Raw genomic sequence first — 13,866 nt, forward strand, 5'->3', positions numbered from 1 at the left:
TCACACATCCTCGCTCCTTTCTGGACACAGTTCCTTTGCTGCACTTGCTTTTCCCTTCTTCAGTGAGTTTACATATTCACAGCAATAACAGAGGCATCAGCACATCCCTGACAGGCCCGGCCCAGGCCAGTGGGCCTCTCCTGGAGCCGGCTGGCATTTGCTCTGTGGGCATGGGGGAGCTTCCAACAGCTTCTTACAGAAACCATTACTTCACCTACCAAAACCTGCCCATGCAAACCCAACAGACTTTCTTATCTATTTCCCACCTCCTCACTACACTAAGAATTTAATTCTAGTGACGATAGTCATCAAGTGGTGACGGAAGAGGGAAATTTAATATGTACGTCTGCAGGCACTGAAGTTCACACTACAGACTAAATGAAAAAATGCCTCAAACCTACTCATCAAAGAGTCTAACTGCTGGCACATTTGTACATGTGCATCTATTCAATAAAACTCAGAATTAGTTGTAATGATTAGGCTGAATACTAATTTCGCACCAAGATCCTCCTGCTTTTGGACCCAATTCCAATTGAAAAATATTACAATAAGCATTACATTTTTGGTAAAGACACATGCCTAATCCACAACCCACTGGAGCCACTGGTGGCACTGAATTTTAATGTTAAGAGGGAGCATACTACATTCTTTATAATGATTTACATTGACAGTTCAACCTTACTGCTTATGTGACAGCCCTCAGGTATCCATCTGACACTACAGACTGCCTTTCTCAGGTTTAACACCTACACAAACAGAGAGATGGCCTCCCAACACATCTGCATAGGTAAGATGGGAAAAACGAGAGAAAAATTTCCTTTTCTGATTGTCCAAGATTGGAGCACCAAGATGTTTCTTATTACCATCTGAGTAGGAGCTGCCTCTGGGCAGTTTTCCTTAACTCCTGTTAATGGCCCATCAATGTCTTGCCACATGGCTCAGAGACACTCTCCAGGAGCCAGTTCTGTTCAACAGGTGATCAAGGACACACCTCGTGACTCAGAATAACATCAGCCAATTGTGAGATGCTCCGGCCAGGGGGAAGGAGCTAGGCATTCCCACCTGGATAAAACCGGGACTTTCTAGACAGAGAGTCAGCCTTTCCACAGGTTTCCAAGAAGACACAGCAACCACATCTGCAATTCCAAGAGGACTGCAGCCACTCCAATTTGGACTGCACCAGCATGCTGGCCAGAGGGGTGTTAGGTTGTATTCTGACTTTGTCAGTGGTTTTCCTTTTGCAGTATTGCACGTATTTTTTGGTTTTTTCTCTTTTCCCAATAAATTGTATTTCTGACTTAGAGTCTCTCACTGGTTTTGCTTTCAAACCAGAACATTGATACAAAATAAAGAGGAAAGCTGGCAGTCCTCACCCAGAGCTCTGCAGAAGGTTCTGTGGGGAGCACACCTGACGTTATTGAAGCTGTGTGTTCAGCCCAGAGCCCTGGAAAGATGGGATTGGCCTGGCTGCCTCAGCCTGTTTGGCGCTGGCTCTTGCACCGTTCTGGCCCTGCTGGTACAGCACTCACTGCTTGCCCAGCTTCCCTGCCATGTGTTGTACATGTTCCTGACCCATAAATCCTGTGAGACTATTGCTGATGGAATAGGGAGGAGTCACACTTTGAAAGAACCCTCTCCAGTTCCCCTGTGTTTGAACAGAGGTAATTCAACAAATCTATCCACAAATGCTGGAAGATATCCTCCAGTTCTGCCCATGGAGATACAAATGGCCCTGAGCAGCCCAAGGGCTTTGTCAGGAAGGCCAATCCTTTCCAGGCTTTCCCAAGAAGCCCCAGGTCAGTCTTTCCTTCTCTGTGCTCCCCTCTGGCTCCATTCCTACGCTGCCTACAGATCATGAACTTGTCAGGGACAGCCAAGCAAACCACATGCATTTGTGCCATTGGATCTTTCCTCCAGTTCCCACAAAGGCCATGCCAAACACTCCTGTCTGGCTTCCAGGTCTGCAATTTCCTTCTCCAAGTGCAGCTGGTGCTGCCGAAGGGTTACCTCCTGCTCCTTCATCCTCTGGACAATTCCTTTATCATCCTCAGGAGAAATCCCATTCTTTCCAGAAGGCTGGTTGATGCTGACAATGGCCATCAGCACCAGGTACCTATGGAAGAGTCCTTCAGCCATGGCTGATCCTTCCCTGAAAGAGAAAGAAAGGAGGACAGAGCCAAGATCCACACTATATTGCCTCGGGAAGAGACAGGAAAGAGGCTCGCCCCTGGCAGGAAGGCTCTGGCCAGCCCTGCAGAAAGGCTGGAGGCCAGAGGTGCTTCTCAGGGCTCGCCTGCTGCTGCCAGTTCCAGTCCAGCTGCCCAAAGAGGCTCCATGAGCATGTGGTGAGGAGGAAGAGGAGGAAGGCGTGAGACACAGGGACATGAACCTGAGCAGCCAGGTTTGAGGAGAGAGAAGCTCAGCATTGCAGATGGCAGAAGAAACCAAGCCCAGTCCCCCAAGCAGGAGGAGGAGAGGAAGGGCCTCCCAAGCTGGCTGCAGGCAGACAATGGAGACCTTGCCCAGATGTTCCCAAATGGGCTGGGGGGAGGGAATACACAGCTTTGCTTTCCAGCTGCTCCCACCACTTCTGACCCTGCTACTGTCGTGAGACAAAGCCCGATGAAATCCTGCCCAGCATGGGCATCTGAGCCCTTGAAGGGCTTAGTGTCAGGTCAAGGCTTGCTTTCCCTCCCAAAGCCTTCCCTTGGCAGCCTTGGGCAGGGGATTCATCTTCCCTCCCTCCTCCTTCCCACAGACCTGCTCGGAACCACTATGTGGGCACTTTCCATTCTCTGTGTCTGTCCTCAAGTGCAGTGCCAACCCGGGTCAGTCCTGGCTCTGTCCTGAGCTCCCAGGAGCTCACAGGCTGAGATGGCAACGCTCAGCCACACCAGGGCCCTGCCCCTGCCAGCAGCACCCCCACAAGCAGCAGCAGCAGCAGCAGCAGCAGCAGCAGCTGCAGTCTCCTCTCAGCTGTTGGTGCCCCTGCACTGCAGCCCCTCCCGCTGGCACCAACGTTCCCTCGTGGCCTTGGAGACAGTCCTGAATCCATCCATGGGGTCACAGAGCCATGGAATCCCAGAGTTCCAGGTTCCTGGAATCCTAGAGTCATTGAATCCTGAGAACCTCACTCAGAGGAGGAGGAGGAGGAGGACGAGGAGGAGGAGGACAAGGACGAGGAGGAGGAGGAGGAGGACGAGGACGAGGACGAGGACGAGGACGAGGAGGAGGAGGAGGAGGAGGAAGAGGAGGAGGAAGAGGATGAGAATGAGGATGTGGAGGAGGACGATGAGGAGGAGGAGGATAAGGATGAGCAGGACAAGGAGGAGGAGGGGGAGTAGGAGGACAAGTAAATGGAGGAGGAGGAGAAGGAGGAGCAAGAGGATAAGGAGGAAGAAGAAGACCAGTAGCAGGAGGAAGAGGAGGAGGAAGAGAAGGAGGACGAGGAGGAGGAGGTGGAGAATGGGTTGTTAAAAGACCAGTTAAATAATGAGTGCTGGGAACCTGTCCCCATGGAGAACCCATCTCCCAGATGTGCTCCATGCCCTTAACAATGGCCCCTGGGGAAATGGAAACCCCCTGGCTGTGCACGGCTGCTCCCAATGTGCAAATACAGCCCTGGACAGTGAGACTGGGACTGCCTGGGAAATTATTCTGGGTGTGATGGCCCTGGCAGGGCCAGCCCAGACTCTGCAGGACTGGACCTTCATGCACTGGAATTAGTTAGGATAAATCAGAAGCAAAGGAGAGTTAACAATAGAGGAAGAGGAATCCAAATTCCTCCAGGACACTTTGGTTTGGTAACTGCTCACTGGAGCTTGGCCTTGCAAAGTGCTCATGTCATGGGAGGAGGAACTGATGCAGATTATCAAGGGGAAAATGAAGTAATTTGGTTAAAGAATAGTGAACAACATTGCATTATTCAACCCCATGTCAGGGTAGAACAAGTATTGACACTGTCAGTGTTTAAAACAATTGGGGAAAAAAGGAGATCCACCTCAAATCACTGCTGTTGGTAGAGATAAAGGGTTTGGATCCAGCAGTGCTAATATTGGAGCCAGAGTGTGGGTCCAGAGGCCAAAAGGCCTCCCGAGGCAGCTGAAGAACAGCTCCTGGGAAGGACAGCACTGTTTGAATCCTGAAACCTGGCCAGGAACGATGGGAATGTGTCCCTGCAGCCAAGTGCTCTGTGTGAGAACAAGTAGATATCACAGGAGATTGTTTTACACATCCTGCCAGACCAAATCTCCCTGTTTGCCCCAGTGAAAACTCGTGACCTGGGCTCCATCTAGGATGGAGCCAGGGCCAGGCTCTTGTACTGCCCAAGGTGCATCCCTTGAAGGCCTTTTAATGAATACCTGCTTTATTCCTTTAACACTGCCTAGCTCTGTTCTAGGCAGCCTCTCAAGGCATCACCACCAAACCAAGGGAACACGGACCAGGTCTGGCTGGCTGGGCCTCCTGGGGACCACCTGACCACCTTGGCATGTCGAGGGCTGCTTCTCACCTGCCCTGAAGCCCTGGGGCTCTGGGCTTTCCTTCCTATGGGAGAGAACTCTCCTTCTCCTCCATGGGCCATGGCCAAAATTGGGATTCGACCTCCAAAACTCTGTACATCCAAGGATTGCTCCCAAGTGAAAGCTGCCAGGACAGACAGGTCTGGCTGCCCTTGGCCTCCTGGGAGCTGCCTCTCATCAGCTTTTGAAACACTGGGGCTTTGTGCTTTCCCTCCAGTGGAAATAACTGTCCTTTATCTCAAGGTGACTGTTGTCAAAATTGAGATTCCTCCTCCCAAATTCCATCTATCCAAGGATTCCTCCATGACAAATGATGCCAGGAAGAACAGGTCTGTTTGGCTGAGCCTCCCAGGAGCCACCTCTTTCTTCTTCTGCCTTTGAAACCCTCGGTCTCTGTGCTTTCCTTCCTATGGAAAAAACTGTCCTCCAGGTGTCCATATCTGAAACTGGGATCCCACCTCTAAAATTCCCTATATCCAAGGGTTGCTCCCAGACAAAATCTGCCAGTACCATCAAGTCTGGATGGCTTTGGTCTCTGGTGGCTGCCCCTGCCACACTGGGGCTCGGTTCTTTCCTTCCCATGGAGATCACTGTGACACTGTGGGCACCTCATGGAACCAAGGGGATCATTGTGGCACCACTGGAGCCCATAGAACCAAGGGGCCATGGTGACACCGCGGGGCTCCATGGACCCAGAGACCATTATGACTCTGTGGGGCAGATGGAACCATGGAGACCATTCTGACCCTTCAGGGCCTGGGGTCACCAAAGGGGCATTGTGACACCTCAGGGCCTCCTGGAAGCAAGGGACCATTGGGACACTGTGGGGCCACATGGAACCGAGGGAACATGGAACAGGTCTGGCTGGCTTGGCCTTCCAGTGGCCATCTGACAGGTCTGGCTGATGCTGGGATGTCAAGGGCTGCCCCTCATCAACTCCTGGTGCAATGGGGCTCCTTTGTTTCCTTTGTATGGAAAAGAACCATCCGTCTTTCAGATGCCCATTGCCAAAACTGACACTCTGCCTAAAATCTTTCCTATATTCAAGGGTATCTCTAAGAACAAAATCTGGAAGCTCTGGCTGGCCTTTGCCACTTGTGGTCACTTCTCATTTGCCCCAAAAGCAGTGGGGCTCTGTTCCTTCATTCCTATAGAAAAGAACTGGTCTTCATGTCCAGGGACCATGGCCAAAACAAGAATTGGCTACCGAGCCCGGCCGGGCTCACGGAACCATCTGCAGCCCCGGGAGATATTGACTCTGACAGTGCTGCCATCCTCCCTCCAGTGAGAGAAAAGGACACAGGGCAGGCACACAGAGGAGCAACATGAAGACACCGAGGTCAGTGAAGAGGAAGTTGAGTCCCAGATGGGAGGGATGAGGAGATGCCTTGATCTTGGGGCTGAAATCCTCTGCTAAAGCTATGGAGAAGGATATCATGGATACATCAGACTCTCTTTTTCCCTATAATGCATTGAAAAGTATGGGGAGATTACTTGTTTCAGCAAAGGCCTCCATGCTAAAGTAAGCAAATGTTGAAGTAGAGGTGATCCCATGAGAAGTTTGAACAGAGAAGGATAGCAGAGTGATGAGACCCTGTGTCCTCAGGGAGAGAAGATCTCTGTTCCCAGAGATGATGATTTCAGAAATAGATGAAGAGAACCTTTGCTCTTAAACAGCTCATGTTTATACTAATACCCCATAAGCTGACATGGCCCATAAACACAACTGTGGGAAAAGCTGTGAAAAAATGGGAGGGACTTCACAATTGCAGATTATTCCAGGCAGCTGTTATTTCTGGAAATGAAAAGCCATGAGATAACTGTTTTCTTGTGGAGAAGTCTTCATAACATTAACAAGAGGAACTTCTCTCCCTAAGTGAAGTGAAGAAAGACTATTTTAGAGGTGGTAAACTGACTGAAAATTTTGGGGTTTGTCTCTTTACATTGTCAGGTTGTATGGAGAGAGGAAGTGTTCTGAAAGTTTTGTTCTAATTCTTATTACTCTTTCTTTAGTTATTGTTAATACAATTTATTTATACCCTTTTAATATTTTTTGACTACTTTGCCTTTCTCCTAATCCTATGTCAAAGCAGGAAATAGTAAGTATATTCTAGTGAGTGCACTGGTAATTAGCCACCACACTATTGAAGCATTGGCCGAGAAATCTCAAAATGATGACCCAAAATCACTACAGAAACTTAATGACAAGCTGCACGAGAGCAGAGAGAAATTGAGGCAGACCCGTGGTTTGTCAGGACATATTGATCCTAATGAGCCTCGTGGTGCATTTGGAGCTGAGCACTGGAACCTCAGGGCCTGAGAGGAGATTGCAAAAACTTTTCCCAGAGTCAAAGTCAGAAGAAAACCCCAAAGTGGTTGGGGTCTAAAGCATTAATGGGAACCACAAAGGTTCATCTATACCACAGTCTCTTCATGGAGTCCTTGGAGGAGAGAACTGGAGGCCAGAATGGCACAAAAACCTCTCAGAGACTGAAAATGGCACAAAGAACTGTCAATGTGGAAAGGAAAATCCAAAGTACCTTACAAAAGCTAAGAATCTCAAAGTATTAATGAGCCCTACTGAGTGTCAGTACAAAGCTCTCAAGGGACTCATTAAAGCAGATAATTGGGGCCATGATTGCACAAACCTCTCACAGAGTCTGTATAAAAAGGCAAACACCAAATACCTTAATAAAACTGAAGTACCGTGAAGCATTAATGAGCCCCACTGAGTGTTGTTCCTGACAAAGCCTCTCCAGGGACTAATTACAGCAGATAATTGGAGGCCATGATTGCATAAACCTCTCAGAGACTCCAAGGCAAAAGCAAAAGCCAAAGTCCTTTGAAAAACCTGCAGTCCCTGGGAGCATGAAGGAGCCCCCAGGGCCATTCCTGACCAAGGCTCCCCAGGGACTCCTTCCAGCAGATCCCTGAGGCCACTGGGATGTGGGCTAGGGGGGGATGCTGAGGGCAGGACCAGGGGCTGACAGTGCCCAGCCTGGCTGGGGCTGTGCCAGGAGGCCCCAGGGCCTCAGGACAAGGTGTCTCCTCACAGCCCTTGGTGGCACAGACCCTGCTGTGCCCCAGGGCACCAAGACTTGGCTTCTCTTTGTCCCCACCTGCCATCAGTGCCTCCAGTTCTCTGCTCTGCCTGGGGCCTGGGGACACTTTCTGAGTCATGTCCCTCAGTGGGACCCATTAAAAGTCCAAGAAACTTTGGAATTGGATTCTGACTTGGAGTTCTGGAGAGGTTTCTGCAGCTACCTCTCAGGGCCTGATGTTCAGGGCCTGAGCACAAAGCCCCAGAGGGTCATTAAAGTCCTTGTGCTGTGTCTGTGCTGCTGAGCTGGGCCGGGCTCCTGGCACAGAGGGTGAGCCTGGTAACCAAGCAGAGCTTCAAAAGCACATTTCTCTTGCTGAGCAGCTCTTCTGCCAGCCCAGCAGGGCTGGGGCACTGCCTGCAGCCAGCCCGGGCACAGCACAGAGGCACAGAGAGCTTCAATCAGTCAGGGCTGGGAAGGGGCTGAGAAGTGCCTGGGGCAGAATCACTGCCAGCCCTTGGCACAGGAACCTCTGGCTGCAGGACAATGCAGCTGCAGCTCCTGGAGAGATCTCCTAAAGCTGGAACATCCCGATGCCCACAGACCCTGTGAGTGCATTCTCTGCTCATCTCCTGTGCAGAGCAGCCAGGGGTGCCCAGGGCTGTCCTGCAGAGCAGGGTCCTGCAGCCCAGGGCGCTGTGCTGGGCCAGGGACTCTGCTGCCTGCCAGGGACTGCTCTCAGCCGGCCCTGGAGCTGCTCCCAGCGCTGGCCAGGAGCTGTGGGGGGAAGGAGCCACCCTGAGCAGGGCAGGTGCTGCTGCTGAGAGGGGCTGGCTGGGGCAGGGCTGCTCCCAGCTCCAGACCAGCCTGGGCACAGCTCCGGAGGACACTTCCCAAAGGAGGTAAGCCTGGGATTGCTGTAAAGATCAGGAGCTTTCCTGAGAGTGTTTTCGATTTCCTGCTTGGAGCAATATGGGAAAGTTGGGGTGATGAAAAAAACGTTTTTGTCTTATACATTTTTCATATATTTATACCTCTGTAAATTACTATTTTATAGTTATATACTATTATATAGTTATAAAATTATAATCCTTATTAACTATTAAACTCTAATTAACTCTATTGAAATATTATTATATAACTGTAATCCTTAAATAACTCTAGTACATTTCCTTACTTTTATTTTAGATTTTAGAAGAATAAACTGACTGCCTAAACACATTCCTGAAATACTGCATAGTCTTATTATCAGGAAGAGGACCTACGAGAACAACATTTTGGTTTTCGACCAAAATGTGAGCAGTCACAACAAAAAGTAAAGGCATAGAAGCCCTTGGACCTACTCCAATGGTTTGAGCCTGGGGAGTATAACTGGGGCAACAGAATCTCCTATTGGATGTTCCTATTAAATACCCAAATTAATTAACCTTAATAAATTGTTGAAATCAGGGACTGGGTGTCCCCTGGGGACACTTGGAAGCTTCCAATAAAGGTCTGTTTTTTACAGTAGTCTTCTAACACTGTTGCAAGGGTTTTTATTTTATTTTTTTTTTCTCTTTTGATTATAGACACCAGGGGGATGAGAGAAGAAGAGCAGGAATTGTAATCCCAGAATGACAGAACATTCTGAGTTGAAAGGGACACACAGGATCATCAAAGGAATGTTTGAACATTTACTGAGACTCCAGAACTGTGACTTTGGGTGGTCAGTGTCTCTGCTGGGAGCCTCCCAAAGGGCCTTCAGCCCCTCCTCAGCCCTGGGCAGCAGCAGCATCACCTCTACAGGGCCCAGCAGGGCTCTCCTGAGCTGCCCTTGCCCAGCTGCACACAGAGCCTGCCCCAGCCAGGGCCCTGCACATAGGCAGGTTTCTGTAGGGCCGGGCCGAGGGCACACAGGGTGGGATGGGCTCTGTGAGCGCTGGCAGGGACAAGGCACCTCTCAGGAGGGGATGTCCAGGCCCAGGGAGATGCTCAGGGAAGCAGAGGGGGCTGAGCAGAGCAGTGCTGGGGGAACAAACCCATCCAGCCCCTCAGCTTCCCTCAGCCACAAGGAATCCTTTGCCTCTCACATCTCTCAGTGGCAAATTCTGAGTGCAGCAGGAATGCTGGGGAGTTCTGACCTCAGAAGGCCAGCAATGATGTGTGGGTAGGAAAACAATTCCTTAAACCAACTCCTGACATCTGTTTTGTTTCCCTTAGAAGTATGAGTGCAGATGGTATCAAGCCTCTCTGCAATAGGAATTACTCCCCTAATAAATCCTGAATATCCAGCCTTGCCCCTCTGCTAAATGGCCACAAACACAGGGCAGCAGGACAAGGATGGCTCCTCGAGAGCCCCCACACACAGCCCTGGCTGCTCCTGGCACACTCAGCCAGCACAACTGGAGCTCAGGCAGGGACCTGGGTGAAGGTTTTCCCACAGCAGGAACAAGGGTGGCTGAGTTCCAGCAGGACAGGCTGCAGGGAATGGCCCAGGTTTGGCTCCAAGCAGCCTCTCCTGACTTGTCCCTGTCCTTTCTCCATGAACAGGTGCCCATGTGCAGCCACAGCAAATGTCCAACAGCAGCTCCATCAGCCACTTCCTCCTGCTGGCACTGGCAGACACGCGGCAGCTGCAGCTCCTGCACTTCTGCCTCTTCCTGGGCATCTCCCTGGCTGCCCTCCTGGGCAACGGCCTCATCATCAGCGCCGTAGCCTGCGGCCACCACCTGCACACGCCCATGTTCTTCTTCCTGCTCAACCTGGCCCTCAGCAACCTGGGCTCCATCTGCACCATTGTTCCCAAAGCCATGCACAATTCCCTCTGGGACACCAGCACCATCTCCTACACAGGATGTGCTGCTCAGTTTTTTTTTTTTCCTTTTCTGTGCTGCAACAGAACATTTCCTCCTGACCATCATGTGCTACGACCGCTACGTGTCCATCTGCAAACCCCTGCACTACGGGACCCTCCTGGGCAGCAGAGCTTGTGCCCACATGGCAGCAGCTGCCTGGGCCAGTGCCTTTCTCAATGCTCGGCTGCACACAGCCAATACATTTTCCCTGCCCCTGTGCCATGGCAATGCCCTGGGCCAGTTCTTCTGTGATATCCCACAGATCCTCAAGCTCTCCTGCTCCAATTCCCACCTCAGGGAACTTGGGCTTCTTGTGGTTACTAGCAGTTTATCATTTTGTTGTTTTGTGTTCATTGTTTTCTCCTATGTACAGATCGTCAGGGCTGTGCTGAGGATCCCTTCTGAGCAGGGACGGCACAAAGCCTTTTCCACCTGCCTCCCTCACCTGGCTGTAGTCTCTCTCTTTGTCAGCACTGCAGAATTTGCTCAACTGAAGCCCGCCTCGATGTCCTCCCCATCCCTGGATCTGGCCCTGTCAGTTCTGCGCGAAGAAATCCTGCTCAGCGTGGGCAACTGAGCATTTGAAGGACTTAGTGTCATGTCAAGGCTTGCTTTCCCTCCCAAAGCCTTCCCTTGGCAGCCTTGGGCAGGGGATCCATCCTCCCTCCCTCCTCCTTCCCACAGACCTGCTCGGAACCACTCTGTGGACACTTTCCATTCTCTGTGTCTGTCCTCAAGTGCAGTGCCAACCCGGGTCAGTTCTGGCCCTGTCCTGAGTTCCCAGGAGCTCCCAGGCTGAGATGCTCAGCCACACCAGGGCCCTGCCCCTGCCAGCAGCACCCCCACAAGCAGCAGCAGAAGCAGCAGCAGCAGCAGCAGCAGCAGCAGCAGCAGCAGCAGCAGCAGCAGCAGCTGCAATCTCCTCTCAGCTGTTGGTGCCCCTGCACTGCAGCCCCTCCTGCTGGCACCAACGTTCCCTCGTGGCCTTGGAGACAGTCCTGAATCCATCCATGGGGTCACAGAGCCATGGAATCCCAGAGTTCCGGGTTCCTGGAATCCTAGAGTCATTGAATCCTGAGAACCACACACAGAGGAGGAGGCGGAGGAGGAGGAGGAGGAGGAGGAGGAAGAGGAGGAGGAGGAGGAGGAGGAGGAGGAGGAGGAGGAGGAGGAGGAGGAGGAGGAGGAGGAGGAGGAGGAGGAGGAGGAGGAGGAGGAGGAGGAGGAGGAGGAGAGGGAGGAGGAAGAGGAGGAGGAGGAGGACAATGACAAGGAGGATGGGGAGGGGGAGGAGAATGAGGAGGAGCAGGAGGAGGAAGAGGAGGAGGAGGAAGACGACAAGGACTAGGGCAAGCACAAGGAAGATGAGGAGGAGGAGGAGGACAAGGAAGAGGACGAGGCAGAGAAGCATGAAGAGGAGGAATAGGAGGAGGAAGAGAGAGGACAAGGACAAGGAGGGTGATGAGGGTGAGCAGGAGGAGGACAACGAGGAGGAGGAGGAGGAGAAGAAGGATGAGGACGAGGACGAGGAGGAGAAGGATGAGGATGAGGAAAAGGATGAAGATGCAGAGGACAAGGAGGACGAGGAGGAGGAGGACGAGGAGGAGAAGGAAGAGGAACAGAAGGAAGAGGAGGACAAGGAGGAGAATAAAGAGGATGAGGACAAGGATGAGGAGGACCAGGAGGAGGAGGACAAGGAGGATGAGGATGAGCAGGATGGGGAAGATGAGGAGGAGGAAGAGGAGGAAGATGAGGAGGAGGAGAAATAGGAGAATGAGGATGAGGAGGACAATGAGGAGGATGAGGAGGATAAGGATGCGGAGGATAAGGAGGAGGAGGATGAAGAGGAGGACAAGGATGAGTAAAAGGACGAGGATGAGGAGGACAAGGAGGACGAGGAGGACAAGGAGGCCAAGGACGAGGAGGACGAGGAGGACGAGGAGGACGAGGAGGACGAGGAGGAGGAGGAGGAGGAGGACGAGGAGGAGGAGGACAAGGAGGACGACGACAATGACGACGACGAAGAGGAGGTGGAACATGAAGAGGAGGAATAGGAGGAGGAAGAGAGAGAACGAGGACAAGGAGGATGATGAGGATGAGGAGGAGGAGGATAAGGAGGAGGAGGAGGACGACGAGGAAGAGGAGGAGGAAGAGGAGGAGGAGGAGAAGAAGGAGGAGGAGGAGGACGAGTAGGTGGAGGACGAGGAGGAGGAGGATGAGGAGGACGAGGAGGAGGAGGAGGAGGATGAGGAGGACGAGTAGGTGGAGGACGAGGAGGAGGAGGGTGAGTAGAAGGAGGATGAGGACGAGGAGGACGAAGACGAGGAGGACGAGGAGGATGAGGAAGAGGAGGACGAGGAGGAGGACGAGGAACAGGAGGACGAGGATGACGACAACGACGACGACGAAGAGGAGGTGGAAGATGAGGAGGAGGAATAGGAGGAGTAAGAGAGAGAAAAAGGACAAGGAAAATTATGAGGAGGAGGAGGAGAACGAGGAGGAAGAGGAGAATGAGGATGAGGAAGAGGAGGAGGAGGAGGACAATGACAAGGAGGATGAGGAGGGGGAGGAGAAAGAGGAGGAGCAAGAGGAGGAAGAGGAGGAGGAGGAGGACGAAAAGGACTAGGGCAAGCACAAGGAAGATGAGGAGGAGGAGGAGGACAAGGAAGAGGAGGAAGCAGAGAAGCATGAAGAGGAGGAATAGGAGGAGGAAGAGAGAGGACAAGGACAAGGAGGATGATGAGGATGAGGAGGAGGAGGACAACGAGGAGGAGGAGGTTGAAGATGAGGAAAAGGATGAAGATGCAGAGGACAAGGAGGGCGAGGAGGAGGAGGACGAGGAGGAGAAGGAAGATGAACAGGAGGAGGAGGAGGACAAGGAGGAGAATAAAGAGGAGGAGGACAAGGATGAGGAGGACCCGGAGGAGAAGGACCAGGAGGATGAGGATTAGCAGGATGGGGAGGATGAGGAGGAGGAAGAGGAGGAAGATGAGGAGGAGCAGAAGGAGGAGAATGAGGATGAGGAGGACAATGAGGAGGATGAGGAGGATAAGGATGCGAAGGATAAGGAGGAGGAGGATGAGGAGGAGGACAAGGATGAGCAAAAGGACGAGGATAAGGAGCACAAATAGGATGAGGAGGACAAGAAGGACAAGGAGGAGGAGGACGAGGAAGACGAGGAGGAGGAGGAATAGGATGATAAAGAGGATGAGAATGAGGATGTGGAGGAGGACAATGAAGAGGAGGAGGAGGAGGACGAGGACGAGGATGACGAGGAGGAGGACAAGGAGGACGAGGAGAATGAGGAGGAGGACGAGGATGAGAACAACAACGACAACGAAGGCGAGGTGGAAGATGAGGAGGAGGAATAGGAGGAGGAAGAGAGAGGACAAGGACAAGAAGGATGATGAGGATGAGGAGTAGGAGGACAATGAGGAGGAGGAGGAGGAGAAGAAGGATGAGGACGAGGAC

The 13,866-nt window shown here is 52.0% G+C and overlaps 1 protein-coding gene across 1 annotated transcript in view; it reads right to left on the bottom strand.

Moving 5' to 3' along the window:
- The window catches only part of LOC144248836 (uncharacterized), a 115,133-nt gene that overhangs the window by 55,413 nt on the left and 45,854 nt on the right, over window positions 1–13,866 (bottom strand). The gene's annotated exons all lie outside the window — the stretch shown is intronic.

The sequence above is a fragment of the Lonchura striata genome, unplaced genomic scaffold (assembly GCF_046129695.1).
Source record: "Lonchura striata isolate bLonStr1 unplaced genomic scaffold, bLonStr1.mat Scaffold_92, whole genome shotgun sequence".
Taxonomy (NCBI): Eukaryota; Metazoa; Chordata; class Aves; order Passeriformes; family Estrildidae; genus Lonchura; species Lonchura striata.